The sequence below is a fragment of the Phyllobates terribilis genome, unplaced genomic scaffold, assembly GCF_046119375.1.
Source record: "Phyllobates terribilis strain yellow unplaced genomic scaffold, ASM4611937v1 Scaffold_729__1_contigs__length_748246, whole genome shotgun sequence".
NCBI classification, from domain to species: Eukaryota; Metazoa; Chordata; class Amphibia; order Anura; family Dendrobatidae; genus Phyllobates; species Phyllobates terribilis.
In genome coordinates this window covers 485,416-500,653 of record NW_027363489.1, presented here as the reverse complement: position 1 = coordinate 500,653, position 15,238 = coordinate 485,416, and the positions used below count along the sequence as shown (strand labels likewise).

Sequence of the window (15,238 nt, the reverse complement as noted above, 5' to 3'; positions counted from 1 at the left end):
ACCGCCATAAGCAACAGTTTAAAAGAATGCCACAGACTAATCAACCAAACTTTTTGGGTTGGTTTCTCTTTTATAGTCTGCAGGCATTAAATGAAAGAAGTCAGTGTTCCAGCAGAGGGAGACAACGTTTCAGAAAAGGCATTGTAGCAAACCAAAAAAGAAATTTTAAGCGCAGCAGAGTAACCAGCTCACATACCTGTTAGCTCAGGTGAGTTTAAAAGGCTGCTGTTGATAACAAGGGCATTTGCTAAATAGATGGTGTGTGTGCAACAATATACTGAAAGGTCAATTATATTGTGCAGCTTATCTCACCACCTGTAGTTATTTAGGTGAAAGCTCCAAAATGCTTGCCTAATATGTCTGTTTATCCAAAAGGAAGTATAGAGGGAGAGCTAGATAGATAGCATTGCATTACATTACATTACATGGCAATGCAATGCACAGTTGCTGAAGTTGAACCAAAATGAGCTTGTCATCTGGCTTCTGCAACTTTTAACATGAAAAATCCAATGAGGAGAAGAAAAGCAAAGCCAAAGAGTCCATCCCAAAATCCGACAAACAAGCAAAATGAACAAAAAGCATTGAATTCAATTCTTTCTAGTTTTAGAAACTGCATTAAAGAAGGGGTGCACCGGTCCTGGAGATACTGCAATACCAGGTCAATGCGTGGAGTGGACAGAGCAAGCTCTTTTTCCATCTCCCTGTTCTAAAAATCCATTTAATATATGGTCCCCAGATAGGGGACGTATCAGATATTAAACTGATAAGAACAGATACTACACTTGATCTTAGCCAAAAGGCCGAGAAGCGATAACCAGAATTGGTTTCCGACTACGGTGCCACCCAAGGATTCTGAAAAGTCCTTTTGTGGAGATGGCCACCTGGACTCCCGTTAAGAAGACATGCTGTCAACCTCTAGATCCCTCACATGCCTGCACTTTTCGGCTTGCTGCTGCTGCAATCCACGCGTTTTAGATCTGCATAACTCCACCTCTTTTAGCACAGTACCCTCAACCCCCGGCTGTTCCCACCCGCCTCAACACCGTTGGAAGGGAGGAGAACCAATTAAGGCGGGGGGGGGGGTGGAACGAGCAGCTGTCTACCCTTAGCAGGAGGGTTGCTGATTAATTACCTCTCCTGCTGCTGCTGCTGCTGGCTGTCCAGCAGCAGACTGAAGGTGGCTGCTGCTGTGCGCAGGTATATAAAGGCTCAGAGCCTATTATGACACGCGCAGCCAGCGTTCCATTGCCACATTCCGTCTACTGCAGGCGGGATACCTGGATGGCTGAATGTCACTGAGAAGCTCACAGAGACCGCCATAAGCAACAGTTTAAAAGAATGCCACAGACTAATCAACCAAACTTTTTGGGTTGGTTTCTCTTTTATAGTCTGCAGGCATTAAATGAAAGAAGTCAGTGTTCCAGCAGAGGGAGACAACGTTTCAGAAAAGGCATTGTAGCAAACCAAAAAAGAAATTTTAAGCGCAGCAGAGTAACCAGCTCACATACCTGTTAGCTCAGGTGAGTTTAAAAGGCTGCTGTTGATAACAAGGGCATTTGCTAAATAGATGGTGTGTGTGCAACAATATACTGAAAGGTCAATTATATTGTGCAGCTTATCTCACCACCTGTAGTTATTTAGGTGAAAGCTCCAAAATGCTTGCCTAATATGTCTGTTTATCCAAAAGGAAGTATAGAGGGAGAGCTAGATAGATAGCATTGCATTACATTACATTACATGGCAATGCAATGCACAGTTGCTGAAGTTGAACCAAAATGAGCTTGTCATCTGGCTTCTGCAACTTTTAACATGAAAAATCCAATGAGGAGAAGAAAAGCAAAGCCAAAGAGTCCATCCCAAAATCCGACAAACAAGCAAAATGAACAAAAAGCATTGAATTCAATTCTTTCTGATTTTAGAAACTGCATTAAAGAAGGGGTGCACCGGTCCTGGAGATACTGCAATACCAGGTCAATGCGTGGAGTGGACAGAGCAAGCTCTTTTTCCATCTCCCTGTTCTAAAAATCCATTTAATATATGGTCCCCAGATAGGGGACGTATCAGATATTAAACTGATAAGAACAGATACTACACTTGATCTTAGCCAAAAGGCCGAGAAGCGATAACCAGAATTGGTTTCCGACTACGGTGCCACCCAAGGATTCTGAAAAGTCCATTTGTGGAGATGGCCACCTGGACTCCCGTTAAGAAGACATGCTGTCAACCTCTAGATCCCTCACATGCCTGCACTTTTCGGCTTGCTGCTGCTGCAATCCACGCGTTTTAGATCTGCATAACTCCACCTCTTTTAGCACAGTACCCTCAACCCCCGGCTGTTCCCACCCGCCTCAACACCGTTGGAAGGGAGGAGAACCAATTAAGGCGGGGGGGGGGTGGAACGAGCAGCTGTCTACCCTTAGCAGGAGGGTTGCTGATTAATTACCTCTCCTGCTGCTGCTGCTGCTGGCTGTCCAGCAGCAGACTGAAGGTGGCTGCTGCTGTGCGCAGGTATATAAAGGCTCAGAGCCTATTATGACACGCGCAGCCAGCGTTCCATTGCCACATTCCGTCTACTGCAGGCGGGATACCTGGATGGCTGAATGTCACTGAGAAGCTCACAGAGACCGCCATAAGCAACAGTTTAAAAGAATGCCACAGACTAATCAACCAAACTTTTTGGGTTGGTTTCTCTTTTATAGTCTGCAGGCATTAAATGAAAGAAGTCAGTGTTCCAGCAGAGGGAGACAACGTTTCAGAAAAGGCATTGTAGCAAACCAAAAAAGAAATTTTAAGCGCAGCAGAGTAACCAGCTCACATACCTGTTAGCTCAGGTGAGTTTAAAAGGCTGCTGTTGATAACAAGGGCATTTGCTAAATAGATGGTGTGTGTGCAACAATATACTGAAAGGTCAATTATATTGTGCAGCTTATCTCACCACCTGTAGTTATTTAGTTGAAAGCTCCAAAATGCTTGCCTAATATGTCTGTTTATCCAAAAGGAAGTATAGAGGGAGAGCTAGATAGATAGCATTGCATTACATTACATTACATGGCAATGCAATGCACAGTTGCTGAAGTTGAACCAAAATGAGCTTGTCATCTGGCTTCTGCAACTTTTAACATGAAAAATCCAATGAGGAGAAGAAAAGCAAATCCAAAGAGTCCATCCCAAAATCCGACAAACAAGCAAAATGAACAAAAAGCATTGAATTCAATTCTTTCTGATTTTAGAAACTGCATTAAAGAAGGGGTGCACCGGTCCTGGAGATACTGCAATACCAGGTCAATGCGTGGAGTGGACAGAGCAAGCTCTTTTTCCATCTCCCTGTTCTAAAAATCCATTTAATATATGGTCCCCAGATAGGGGACGTATCAGATATTAAACTGATAAGAACAGATACTACACTTGATCTTAGCCAAAAGGCCGAGAAGCGATAACCAGAATTGGTTTCCGACTACGGTGCCACCCAAGGATTCTGAAAAGTCCATTTGTGGAGATGGCCACCTGGACTCCCGTTAAGAAGACATGCTGTCAACCTCTAGATCCCTCACATGCCTGCACTTTTCGGCTTGCTGCTGCTGCAATCCACGCGTTTTAGATCTGCATAACTCCACCTCTTTTAGAACAGTACCCTCAACCCCCGGCTGTTCCCACCCGCCTCAACACCGTTGGAAGGGAGGAGAACCAATTAAGGCGGGGGGGGGGGGGGGTGGAACGAGCAGCTGTCTACCCTTAGCAGGAGGGTTGCTGATTAATTACCTCTCCTGCTGCTGCTGCTGCTGGCTGTCCAGCAGCAGACTGAAGGTGGCTGCTGCTGTGCGCAGGTATATAAAGGCTCAGAGCCTATTATGACACGCGCAGCCAGCGTTCCATTGCCACATTCCGTCTACTGCAGGCGGGATACCTGGATGGCTGAATGTCACTGAGAAGCTCACAGAGACCGCCATAAGCAACAGTTTAAAAGAATGCCACAGACTAATCAACCAAACTTTTTGGGTTGGTTTCTCTTTTATAGTCTGCAGGCATTAAATGAAAGAAGTCAGTGTTCCAGCAGAGGGAGACAACGTTTCAGAAAAGGCATTGTAGCAAACCAAAAAAGAAATTTTAAGCGCAGCAGAGTAACCAGCTCACATACCTGTTAGCTCAGGTGAGTTTAAAAGGCTGCTGTTGATAACAAGGGCATTTGCTAAATAGATGGTGTGTGTGCAACAATATACTTAAAGGTCAATTATATTGTGCAGCTTATCTCACCACCTGTAGTTATTTAGGTGAAAGCTCCAAAATGCTTGCCTAATATGTCTGTTTATCCAAAAGGAAGTATAGAGGGAGAGCTAGATAGATAGCATTGCATTACATTACATTACATGGCAATGCAATGCACAGTTGCTGAAGTTGAACCAAAATGAGCTTGTCATCTGGCTTCTGCAACTTTTAACATGAAAAATCCAATGAGGAGAAGAAAAGCAAAGCCAAAGAGTCCATCCCAAAATCCGACAAACAAGCAAAATGAACAAAAAGCATTGAATTCAATTCTTTCTGATTTTAGAAACTGCATTAAAGAAGGGGTGCACCGGTCCTGGAGATACTGCAATACCAGGTCAATGCGTGGAGTGGACAGAGCAAGCTCTTTTTCCATCTCCCTGTTCTAAAAATCCATTTAATATATGGTCCCCAGATAGGGGACGTATCAGATATTAAACTGATAAGAACAGATTTTTTTTTTTTTTTTTTCGAAAGCCCGAATTCGTGTACAAAACCCGAGTGCGCTTAAAAAAGTGACAAGTGCCACAAAAAAAGTGCACTAGGATGCTGGTCTTCTTGAAACCCTCTCCAAAAGGAGAAGGGTCCCCCAAACCATTCCCCGTCCCTCCGAGCCAAAAGGCCACAGCGAGGAACAGGGACAAAAAGCCACCTCCAGCCGAAGCCAGAGGCGACCCAATCTTACTCCCAGCACCTGCCCGAGTTCTCACCCGAGCAAGGCACTGGGAGCCAAAGACTGTGCTCCCCTCCCGGAAGAGGGGAGCCAACAACGCTCTCCTCCCGAAAGAGGAGAGCCAGGGGGGTTCAGGGGGGAGCGGAACCTGATGGCCACACACTCCCCCCCTAGACCTGCCAAGAGAGGAACCCGTAAGGGAACCGCATCCCGACAAAATCCTAGTAGGACGTGACACACGTGAATAAGTGGACACACAGTGACAAAGAAATTAAATAAATAGTGAAGGTTTCACAGTATAATACTGCCCGGACCTTCGACCGGGAATTGAAAAATTCCCCATCCTAAGGCCAGAAGGCCCGGAATAAGGGTGTGTGCGAAGAAAGAAAATTTGAAGTGCTTGTGCAAATGTGCCATAAACTCAAGTGGGGTTCCCAATCCCAGTGAGTTAAGGCACCCCAGGGTCACCACTCCTGGGGCACTTCACACTTCGGGCTTTCGATCTTCCCCGGCCCAATGGCGTCGATCCTGGGGGGCCATGCTTTCCACCAGATGACTATATTAGCCACCTGGCGTACTAACAAGCGCCTAAACCCCAGTGTGCATAATGTATCAATCTACTAGGGCGGCCAACATCCAAAACCGCCTTTTCGAAAGATACTACACTTGATCTTAGCCAAAAGGCCGAGAAGCGATAACCAGAATTGGTTTCCGACTACGGTGCCACCCAAGGATTCTGAAAAGTCCATTTGTGGAGATGGCCACCTGGACTCCAGTTAAGAAGACATGCTGTCAACCTCTAGATCCCTCACATGCCTGCACTTTTCGGCTTGCTGCTGCTGCAATCCACGCGTTTTAGATCTGCATAACTCCACCTCTTTTAGCACAGTACCCTCAACCCCCGGCTGTTCCCACCCGCCTCAACACCGTTGGAAGGGAGGAGAACCAATTAAGGCGGGGGGTGGGGGTGGAACGAGCAGCTGTCTACCCTTAGCAGGAGGGTTGCTGATTAATTACCTCTCCTGCTGCTGCTGCTGCTGGCTGTCCAGCAGCAGACTGAAGGTGGCTGCTGCTGTGCGCAGGTATATAAAGGCTCAGAGCCTATTATGACACGCGCAGCCAGCGTTCCATTGCCACATTCCGTCTACTGCAGGCGGGATACCTGGATGGCTGAATGTCACTGAGAAGCTCACAGAGACCGCCATAAGCAACAGTTTAAAAGAATGCCACAGACTAATCAACCAAACTTTTTGGGTTGGTTTCTCTTTTATAGTCTGCAGGCATTAAATGAAAGAAGTCAGTGTTCCAGCAGAGGGAGACAACGTTTCAGAAAAGGCATTGTAGCAAACCAAAAAAGAAATTTTAAGCGCAGCAGAGTAACCAGCTCACATACCTGTTAGCTCAGGTGAGTTTAAAAGGCTGCTGTTGATAACAAGGGCATTTGCTAAATAGATGGTGTGTGTGCAACAATATACTGAAAGGTCAATTATATTGTGCAGCTTATCTCACCACCTGTAGTTATTTAGGTGAAAGCTCCAAAATGCTTGCCTAATATGTCTGTTTATCCAAAAGGAAGTATAGAGGGAGAGCTAGATAGATAGCATTGCATTACATTACATTACATGGCAATGCAATGCACAGTTGCTGAAGTTGAACCAAAATGAGCTTGTCATCTGGCTTCTGCAACTTTTAACATGAAAAATCCAATGAGGAGAAGAAAAGCAAAGCCAAAGAGTCCATCCCAAAATCCGACAAACAAGCAAAATGAACAAAAAGCATTGAATTCAATTCTTTCTGATTTTAGAAACTGCATTAAAGAAGGGGTGCACCGGTCCTGGAGATACTGCAATACCAGGTCAATGCGTGGAGTGGACAGAGCAAGCTCTTTTTCCATCTCCCTGTTCTAAAAATCCATTTAATATATGGTCCCCAGATAGGGGACGTATCAGATATTAAACTGATAAGAACAGATACTACACTTGATCTTAGCCAAAAGGCCGAGAAGCGATAACCAGAATTGGTTTCCGACTACGGTGCCACCCAAGGATTCTGAAAAGTCCATTTGTGGAGATGGCCACCTGGACTCCCGTTAAGAAGACATGCTGTCAACCTCTAGATCCCTCACATGCCTGCACTTTTCGGCTTGCTGCTGCTGCAATCCACGCGTTTTAGATCTGCATAACTCCACCTCTTTTAGCACAGTACCCTCAACCCCCGGCTGTTCCCACCCGCCTCAACACCGTTGGAAGGGAGGAGAACCAATTAAGGCGGGGGGGGGGGGGTGGAACGAGCAGCTGTCTACCCTTAGCAGGAGGGTTGCTGATTAATTACCTCTCCTGCTGCTGCTGCTGCTGGCTGTCCAGCAGCAGACTGAAGGTGGCTGCTGCTGTGCGCAGGTATATAAAGGCTCAGAGCCTATTATGACACGCGCAGCCAGCGTTCCATTGCCACATTCCGTCTACTGCAGGCGGGATACCTGGATGGCTGAATGTCACTGAGAAGCTCACAGAGACCGCCATAAGCAACAGTTTAAAAGAATGCCACAGACTAATCAACCAAACTTTTTGGGTTGGTTTCTCTTTTATAGTCTGCAGGCATTAAATGAAAGAAGTCAGTGTTCCAGCAGAGGGAGACAACGTTTCAGAAAAGGCATTGTAGCAAACCAAAAAAGAAATTTTAAGCGCAGCAGAGTAACCAGCTCACATACCTGTTAGCTCAGGTGAGTTTAAAAGGCTGCTGTTGATAACAAGGGCATTTGCTAAATAGATGGTGTGTGTGCAACAATATACTGAAAGGTCAATTATATTGTGCAGCTTATCTCACCACCTGTAGTTATTTAGGTGAAAGCTCCAAAATGCTTGCCTAATATGTCTGTTTATCCAAAAGGAAGTATAGAGGGAGAGCTAGATAGATAGCATTGCATTACATTACATTACATGGCAATGCAATGCACAGTTGCTGAAGTTGAACCAAAATGAGCTTGTCATCTGGCTTCTGCAACTTTTAACATGAAAAATCCAATGAGGAGAAGAAAAGCAAAGCCAAAGAGTCCATCCCAAAATCCGACAAACAAGCAAAATGAACAAAAAGCATTGAATTCAATTCTTTCTGATTTTAGAAACTGCATTAAAGAAGGGGTGCACCGGTCCTGGAGATACTGCAATACCAGGTCAATGCGTGGAGTGGACAGAGCAAGCTCTTTTTCCATCTCCCTGTTCTAAAAATCCATTTAATATATGGTCCCCAGATAGGGGACGTATCAGATATTAAACTGATAAGAACAGATACTACACTTGATCTTAGCCAAAAGGCCGAGAAGCGATAACCAGAATTGGTTTCCGACTACGGTGCCACCCAAGGATTCTGAAAAGTCCATTTGTGGAGATGGCCACCTGGACTCCCGTTAAGAAGACATGCTGTCAACCTCTAGATCCCTCACATGCCTGCACTTTTCGGCTTGCTGCTGCTGCAATCCACGCGTTTTAGATCTGCATAACTCCACCTCTTTTAGCACAGTACCCTCAACCCCCGGCTGTTCCCACCCGCCTCAACACCGTTGGAAGGGAGGAGAACGAATTAAGGCGGGGGGGGGGGGTGGAACGAGCAGCTGTCTACCCTTAGCAGGAGGGTTGCTGATTAATTACCTCTCCTGCTGCTGCTGCTGCTGGCTGTCCAGCAGCAGACTGAAGGTGGCTGCTGCTGTGCGCAGGTATATAAAGGCTCAGAGCCTATTATGACACGCGCAGCCAGCGTTCCATTGCCACATTCCGTCTACTGCAGGCGGGATACCTGGATGGCTGAATGTCACTGAGAAGCTCACAGAGACCGCCATAAGCAACAGTTTAAAAGAATGCCACAGACTAATCAACCAAACTTTTTGGGTTGGTTTCTGTTTTATAGTCTGCAGGCATTAAATGAAAGAAGTCAGTGTTCCAGCAGAGGGAGACAACGTTTCAGAAAAGGCATTGTAGCAAACCAAAAAAGAAATTTTAAGCGCAGCAGAGTAACCAGCTCACATACCTGTTAGCTCAGGTGAGTTTAAAAGGCTGCTGTTGATAACAAGGGCATTTGCTAAATAGATGGTGTGTGTGCAACAATATACTGAAAGGTCAATTATATTGTGCAGCTTATCTCACCACCTGTAGTTATTTAGGTGAAAGCTCCAAAATGCTTGCCTAATATGTCTGTTTATCCAAAAGGAAGTATAGAGGGAGAGCTAGATAGATAGCATTGCATTACAATACATTACATGGCAATGCAATGCACAGTTGCTGAAGTTGAACCAAAATGAGCTTGTCATCTGGCTTCTGCAACTTTTAACATGAAAAATCCAATGAGGAGAAGATAAGCAAAGCCAAAGAGTCCATCCCAAAATCCGACAAACAAGCAAAATGAACAAAAAGCATTGAATTCAATTCTTTCTGATTTTAGAAACTGCATTAAAGAAGGGGTGCACCGGTCCTGGAGATACTGCAATACCAGGTCAATGCGTGCAGTGGAAAGAGCAAGCTCTTTTTCCATCTCCCTGTTCTAAAAATCCATTTAATATATGGTCCCCAGATAGGGGACGTATCAGATATTAAACTGATAAGAACAGATACTACACTTGATCTTAGCCAAAAGGCCGAGAAGCGATAACCAGAATTGGTTTCCGACTACGGTGCCACCCAAGGATTCTGAAAAGTCCATTTGTGGAGATGGCCACCTGGACTCCAGTTAAGAAGACATGCTGTCAACCTCTAGATCCCTCACATGCCTGCACTTTTCGGCTTGCTGCTGCTGCAATCCACGCGTTTTAGATCTGCATAACTCCACCTCTTTTAGCACAGTACCCTCAACCCCCGGCTGTTCCCACCCGCCTCAACACCGTTGGAAGGGAGGAGAACCAATTAAGGCGGGGGGTGGGGGTGGAACGAGCAGCTGTCTACCCTTAGCAGGAGGGTTGCTGATTAATTACCTCTCCTGCTGCTGCTGCTGCTGGCTGTCCAGCAGCAGACTGAAGGTGGCTGCTGCTGTGCGCAGGTATATAAAGGCTCAGAGCCTATTATGACACGCGCAGCCAGCGTTCCATTGCCACATTCCGTCTACTGCAGGCGGGATACCTGGATGGCTGAATGTCACTGAGAAGCTCACAGAGACCGCCATAAGCAACAGTTTAAAAGAATGCCACAGACTAATCAACCAAACTTTTTGGGTTGGTTTCTCTTTTATAGTCTGCAGGCATTAAATGAAAGAAGTCAGTGTTCCAGCAGAGGGAGACAACGTTTCAGAAAAGGCATTGTAGCAAACCAAAAAAGAAATTTTAAGCGCAGCAGAGTAACCAGCTCACATACCTGTTAGCTCAGGTGAGTTTAAAAGGCTGCTGTTGATAACAAGGGCATTTGCTAAATAGATGGTGTGTGTGCAACAATATACTGAAAGGTCAATTATATTGTGCAGCTTATCTCACCACCTGTAGTTATTTAGGTGAAAGCTCCAAAATGCTTGCCTAATATGTCTGTTTATCCAAAAGGAAGTATAGAGGGAGAGCTAGATAGATAGCATTGCATTACATTACATTACATGGCAATGCAATGCACAGTTGCTGAAGTTGAACCAAAATGAGCTTGTCATCTGGCTTCTGCAACTTTTAACATGAAAAATCCAATGAGGAGAAGAAAAGCAAAGCCAAAGAGTCCATCCCAAAATCCGACAAACAAGCAAAATGAACAAAAAGCATTGAATTCAATTCTTTCTGATTTTAGAAACTGCATTAAAGAAGGGGTGCACCGGTCCTGGAGATACTGCAATACCAGGTCAATGCGTGGAGTGGACAGAGCAAGCTCTTTTTCCATCTCCCTGTTCTAAAAATCCATTTAATATATGGTCCCCAGATAGGGGACGTATCAGATATTAAACTGATAAGAACAGATACTACACTTGATCTTAGCCAAAAGGCCGAGAAGCGATAACCAGAATTGGTTTCCGACTACGGTGCCACCCAAGGATTCTGAAAAGTCCATTTGTGGAGATGGCCACCTGGACTCCCGTTAAGAAGACATGCTGTCAACCTCTAGATCCCTCACATGCCTGCACTTTTCGGCTTGCTGCTGCTGCAATCCACGCGTTTTAGATCTGCATAACTCCACCTCTTTTAGCACAGTACCCTCAACCCCCGGCTGTTCCCACCCGCCTCAACACCGTTGGAAGGGAGGAGAACGAATTAAGGCGGGGGGGGGGGGTGGAACGAGCAGCTGTCTACCCTTAGCAGGAGGGTTGCTGATTAATTACCTCTCCTGCTGCTGCTGCTGCTGGCTGTCCAGCAGCAGACTGAAGGTGGCTGCTGCTGTGCGCAGGTATATAAAGGCTCAGAGCCTATTATGACACGCGCAGCCAGCGTTCCATTGCCACATTCCGTCTACTGCAGGCGGGATACCTGGATGGCTGAATGTCACTGAGAAGCTCACAGAGACCGCCATAAGCAACAGTTTAAAAGAATGCCACAGACTAATCAACCAAACTTTTTGGGTTGGTTTCTGTTTTATAGTCTGCAGGCATTAAATGAAAGAAGTCAGTGTTCCAGCAGAGGGAGACAACGTTTCAGAAAAGGCATTGTAGCAAACCAAAAAAGAAATTTTAAGCGCAGCAGAGTAACCAGCTCACATACCTGTTAGCTCAGGTGAGTTTAAAAGGCTGCTGTTGATAACAAGGGCATTTGCTAAATAGATGGTGTGTGTGCAACAATATACTGAAAGGTCAATTATATTGTGCAGCTTATCTCACCACCTGTAGTTATTTAGGTGAAAGCTCCAAAATGCTTGCCTAATATGTCTGTTTATCCAAAAGGAAGTATAGAGGGAGAGCTAGATAGATAGCATTGCATTACAATACATTACATGGCAATGCAATGCACAGTTGCTGAAGTTGAACCAAAATGAGCTTGTCATCTGGCTTCTGCAACTTTTAACATGAAAAATCCAATGAGGAGAAGATAAGCAAAGCCAAAGAGTCCATCCCAAAATCCGACAAACAAGCAAAATGAACAAAAAGCATTGAATTCAATTCTTTCTGATTTTAGAAACTGCATTAAAGAAGGGGTGCACCGGTCCTGGAGATACTGCAATACCAGGTCAATGCGTGCAGTGGAAAGAGCAAGCTCTTTTTCCATCTCCCTGTTCTAAAAATCCATTTAATATATGGTCCCCAGATAGGGGACGTATCAGATATTAAACTGATAAGAACAGATACTACACTTGATCTTAGCCAAAAGGCCGAGAAGCGATAACCAGAATTGGTTTCCGACTACGGTGCCACCCAAGGATTCTGAAAAGTCCATTTGTGGAGATGGCCACCTGGACTCCCGTTAAGAAGACATGCTGTCAACCTCTAGATCCCTCACATGCCTGCACTTTTCGGCTTGCTGCTGCTGCAATCCACGCGTTTTAGATCTGCATAACTCCACCTCTTTTAGCACAGTACCCTCAACCCCCGGCTGTTCCCACCCGCCTCAACACCGTTGGAAGGGAGGAGAACCAATTAAGGCGGGGGGGGGGGGGGTGGAACGAGCAGCTGTCTACCCTTAGCAGGAGGGTTGCTGATTAATTACCTCTCCTGCTGCTGCTGCTGCGGGCTGTCCAGCAGCAGACTGAAGGTGGCTGCTGCTGTGCGCAGGTATATAAAGGCTCAGAGCCTATTATGACACGCGCAGCCAGCGTTCCATTGCCACATTCCGTCTACTGCAGGCGGGATACCTGGATGGCTGAATGTCACTGAGAAGCTCACAGAGACCGCCATAAGCAACAGTTTAAAAGAATGCCACAGACTAATCAACCAAACTTTTTGGGTTGGTTTCTCTTTTATAGTCTGCAGGCATTAAATGAAAGAAGTCAGTGTTCCAGCAGAGGGAGACAACGTTTCAGAAAAGGCATTGTAGCAAACCAAAAAAGAAATTTTAAGCGCAGCAGAGTAACCAGCTCACATACCTGTTAGCTCAGGTGAGTTTAAAAGGCTGCTGTTGATAACAAGGGCATTTGCTAAATAGATGGTGTGTGTGCAACAATATACTGAAAGGTCAATTATATTGTGCAGCTTATCTCACCACCTGTAGTTATTTAGGTGAAAGCTCCAAAATGCTTGCCTAATATGTCTGTTTATCCAAAAGGAAGTATAGAGGGAGAGCTAGATAGATAGCATTGCATTACATTACATTACATGGCAATGCAATGCACAGTTGCTGAAGTTGAACCAAAATGAGCTTGTCATCTGGCTTCTGCAACTTTTAACATGAAAAATCCAATGAGGAGAAGAAAAGCAAAGCCAAAGAGTCCATCCCAAAATCCGACAAACAAGCAAAATGAACAAAAAGCATTGAATTCAATTCTTTCTGATTTTAGAAACTGCATTAAAGAAGGGGTGCACCGGTCCTGGAGATACTGCAATACCAGGTCAATGCGTGGAGTGGACAGAGCAAGCTCTTTTTCCATCTCCCTGTTCTAAAAATCCATTTAATATATGGTCCCCAGATAGGGGACGTATCAGATATTAAACTGATAAGAACAGATACTACACTTGATCTTAGCCAAAAGGCCGAGAAGCGATAACCAGAATTGGTTTCCGACTACGGTGCCACCCAAGGATTCTGAAAAGTCCATTTGTGGAGATGGCCACCTGGACTCCCGTTAAGAAGACATGCTGTCAACCTCTAGATCCCTCACATGCCTGCACTTTTCGGCTTGCTGCTGCTGCAATCCACGAGTTTTAGATCTGCATAACTCCACCTCTTTTAGCACAGTACCCTCAACCCCCGGCTGTTCCCACCCGCCTCAACACCGTTGGAAGGGAGGAGAACCAATTAAGGCGGGGGGGGGGGTGGAACGAGCAGCTGTCTACCCTTAGCAGGAGGGTTGCTGATTAATTACCTCTCCAGCTGCTGCTGGCTGTCCAGCAGCAGACTGAAGGTGGCTGCTGCTGTGCGCAGGTATATAAAGGCTCAGAGCCTATTATGACACGCGCAGCCAGCGTTCCATTGCCACATTCCGTCTACTGCAGGCGGGATACCTGGATGGCTGAATGTCACTGAGAAGCTCACAGAGACCGCCATAAGCAACAGTTTAAAAGAATGCCACAGACTAATCAACCAAACTTTTTGGGTTGGTTTCTCTTTTATAGTCTGCAGGCATTAAATGAAAGAAGTCAGTGTTCCAGCAGAGGGAGACAACGTTTCAGAAAAGGCATTGTAGCAAACCAAAAAAGAAATTTTAAGCGCAGCAGAGTAACCAGCTCACATACCTGTTAGCTCAGGTGAGTTTAAAAGGCTGCTGTTGATAACAAGGGCATTTGCTAAATAGATGGTGTGTGTGCAACAATATACTGAAAGGTCAATTATATTGTGCAGCTTATCTCACCACCTGTAGTTATTTAGGTGAAAGCTCCAAAATGCTTGCCTAATATGTCTGTTTATCCAAAAGGAAGTATAGAGGGAGAGCTAGATAGATAGCATTGCATTACATTACATTACATGGCAATGCAATGCACAGTTGCTGAAGTTGAACCAAAATGAGCTTGTCATCTGGCTTCTGCAACTTTTAACATGAAAAATCCAATGAGGAGAAGAAAAGCAAAGCCAAAGAGTCCATCCCAAAATCCGACAAACAAGCAAAATGAACAAAAAGCATTGAATTCAATTCTTTCTGATTTTAGAAACTGCATTAAAGAAGGGGTGCACCGGTCCTGGAGATACTGCAATACCAGGTCAATGCGTGGAGTGGACAGAGCAAGCTCTTTTTCCATCTCCCTGTTCTAAAAATCCATTTAATATATGGTCCCCAGATAGGGGACGTATCAGATATTAAACTGATAAGAACAGATACTACACTTGATCTTAGCCAAAAGGCCGAGAAGCGATAACCAGAATTGGTTTCCGACTACGGTGCCACCCAAGGATTCTGAAAAGTCCATTTGTGGAGATGGCCACCTGGACTCCCGTTAAGAAGACATGCTGTCAACCTCTAGATCCCTCACATGCCTGCACTTTTCGGCTTGCTGCTGCTGCAATCCACGCGTTTTAGATCTGCATAACTCCACCTCTTTTAGCACAGTACCCTCAACCCCCGGCTGTTCCCACCCGCCTCAACACCGTTGGAAGGGAGGAGAACCAATTAAGGCGGGGGGGGGGTGGAACGAGCAGCTGTCTACCCTTAGCAGGAGGGTTGCTGATTAATTACCTCTCCTGCTGCTGCTGCTGCTGGCTGTCCAGCAGCAGACTGAAGGTGGCTGCTGCTGTGCGCAGGTATATAAAGGCTCAGAGCCTATTATGACACGCGCAGC

General features: G+C 45.5%; 11 non-coding genes and 1 pseudogene across 11 annotated transcripts; all 12 read right to left on the bottom strand.

Annotated features, from left to right (window-relative positions):
• Window positions 1-621: 621 nt before the first annotated feature.
• On the bottom strand, window positions 622-812 carry LOC141237094 (U2 spliceosomal RNA). The gene has a single exon (XR_012302657.1). It is a non-coding gene; the product is annotated as a U2 spliceosomal RNA (small nuclear RNA).
• Window positions 813-1,933: 1,121 nt separating this feature from the next.
• On the bottom strand, window positions 1,934-2,124 carry LOC141237092 (U2 spliceosomal RNA). Its single transcript, XR_012302656.1, has one exon. It is a non-coding gene; the product is annotated as a U2 spliceosomal RNA (small nuclear RNA).
• A 1,120-nt stretch (window positions 2,125-3,244) lies between these two features.
• Window positions 3,245-3,435, bottom strand: LOC141237091 (U2 spliceosomal RNA). The gene has a single exon (XR_012302655.1). It is a non-coding gene; the product is annotated as a U2 spliceosomal RNA (small nuclear RNA).
• A 1,125-nt stretch (window positions 3,436-4,560) lies between these two features.
• LOC141236846 (U2 spliceosomal RNA) lies at window positions 4,561-4,743 on the bottom strand. The gene has a single exon (XR_012302436.1). It is a non-coding gene; the product is annotated as a U2 spliceosomal RNA (small nuclear RNA).
• A 794-nt stretch (window positions 4,744-5,537) lies between these two features.
• LOC141236867 (U2 spliceosomal RNA) lies at window positions 5,538-5,629 on the bottom strand (annotated as a pseudogene).
• Window positions 5,630-6,751: 1,122 nt separating this feature from the next.
• LOC141237090 (U2 spliceosomal RNA) lies at window positions 6,752-6,942 on the bottom strand. The gene has a single exon (XR_012302654.1). It is a non-coding gene; the product is annotated as a U2 spliceosomal RNA (small nuclear RNA).
• Window positions 6,943-8,065: 1,123 nt separating this feature from the next.
• Window positions 8,066-8,256, bottom strand: LOC141237088 (U2 spliceosomal RNA). Its single transcript, XR_012302652.1, has one exon. It is a non-coding gene; the product is annotated as a U2 spliceosomal RNA (small nuclear RNA).
• Window positions 8,257-9,378: 1,122 nt separating this feature from the next.
• On the bottom strand, window positions 9,379-9,569 carry LOC141237306 (U2 spliceosomal RNA). Its single transcript, XR_012302863.1, has one exon. It is a non-coding gene; the product is annotated as a U2 spliceosomal RNA (small nuclear RNA).
• Window positions 9,570-10,691: 1,122 nt separating this feature from the next.
• LOC141237087 (U2 spliceosomal RNA) lies at window positions 10,692-10,882 on the bottom strand. Its single transcript, XR_012302651.1, has one exon. It is a non-coding gene; the product is annotated as a U2 spliceosomal RNA (small nuclear RNA).
• A 1,122-nt stretch (window positions 10,883-12,004) lies between these two features.
• On the bottom strand, window positions 12,005-12,195 carry LOC141237305 (U2 spliceosomal RNA). Its single transcript, XR_012302862.1, has one exon. It is a non-coding gene; the product is annotated as a U2 spliceosomal RNA (small nuclear RNA).
• A 1,124-nt stretch (window positions 12,196-13,319) lies between these two features.
• LOC141237086 (U2 spliceosomal RNA) lies at window positions 13,320-13,510 on the bottom strand. Its single transcript, XR_012302650.1, has one exon. It is a non-coding gene; the product is annotated as a U2 spliceosomal RNA (small nuclear RNA).
• Window positions 13,511-14,625: 1,115 nt separating this feature from the next.
• On the bottom strand, window positions 14,626-14,816 carry LOC141237085 (U2 spliceosomal RNA). Its single transcript, XR_012302649.1, has one exon. It is a non-coding gene; the product is annotated as a U2 spliceosomal RNA (small nuclear RNA).
• Window positions 14,817-15,238: the final 422 nt, after the last annotated feature.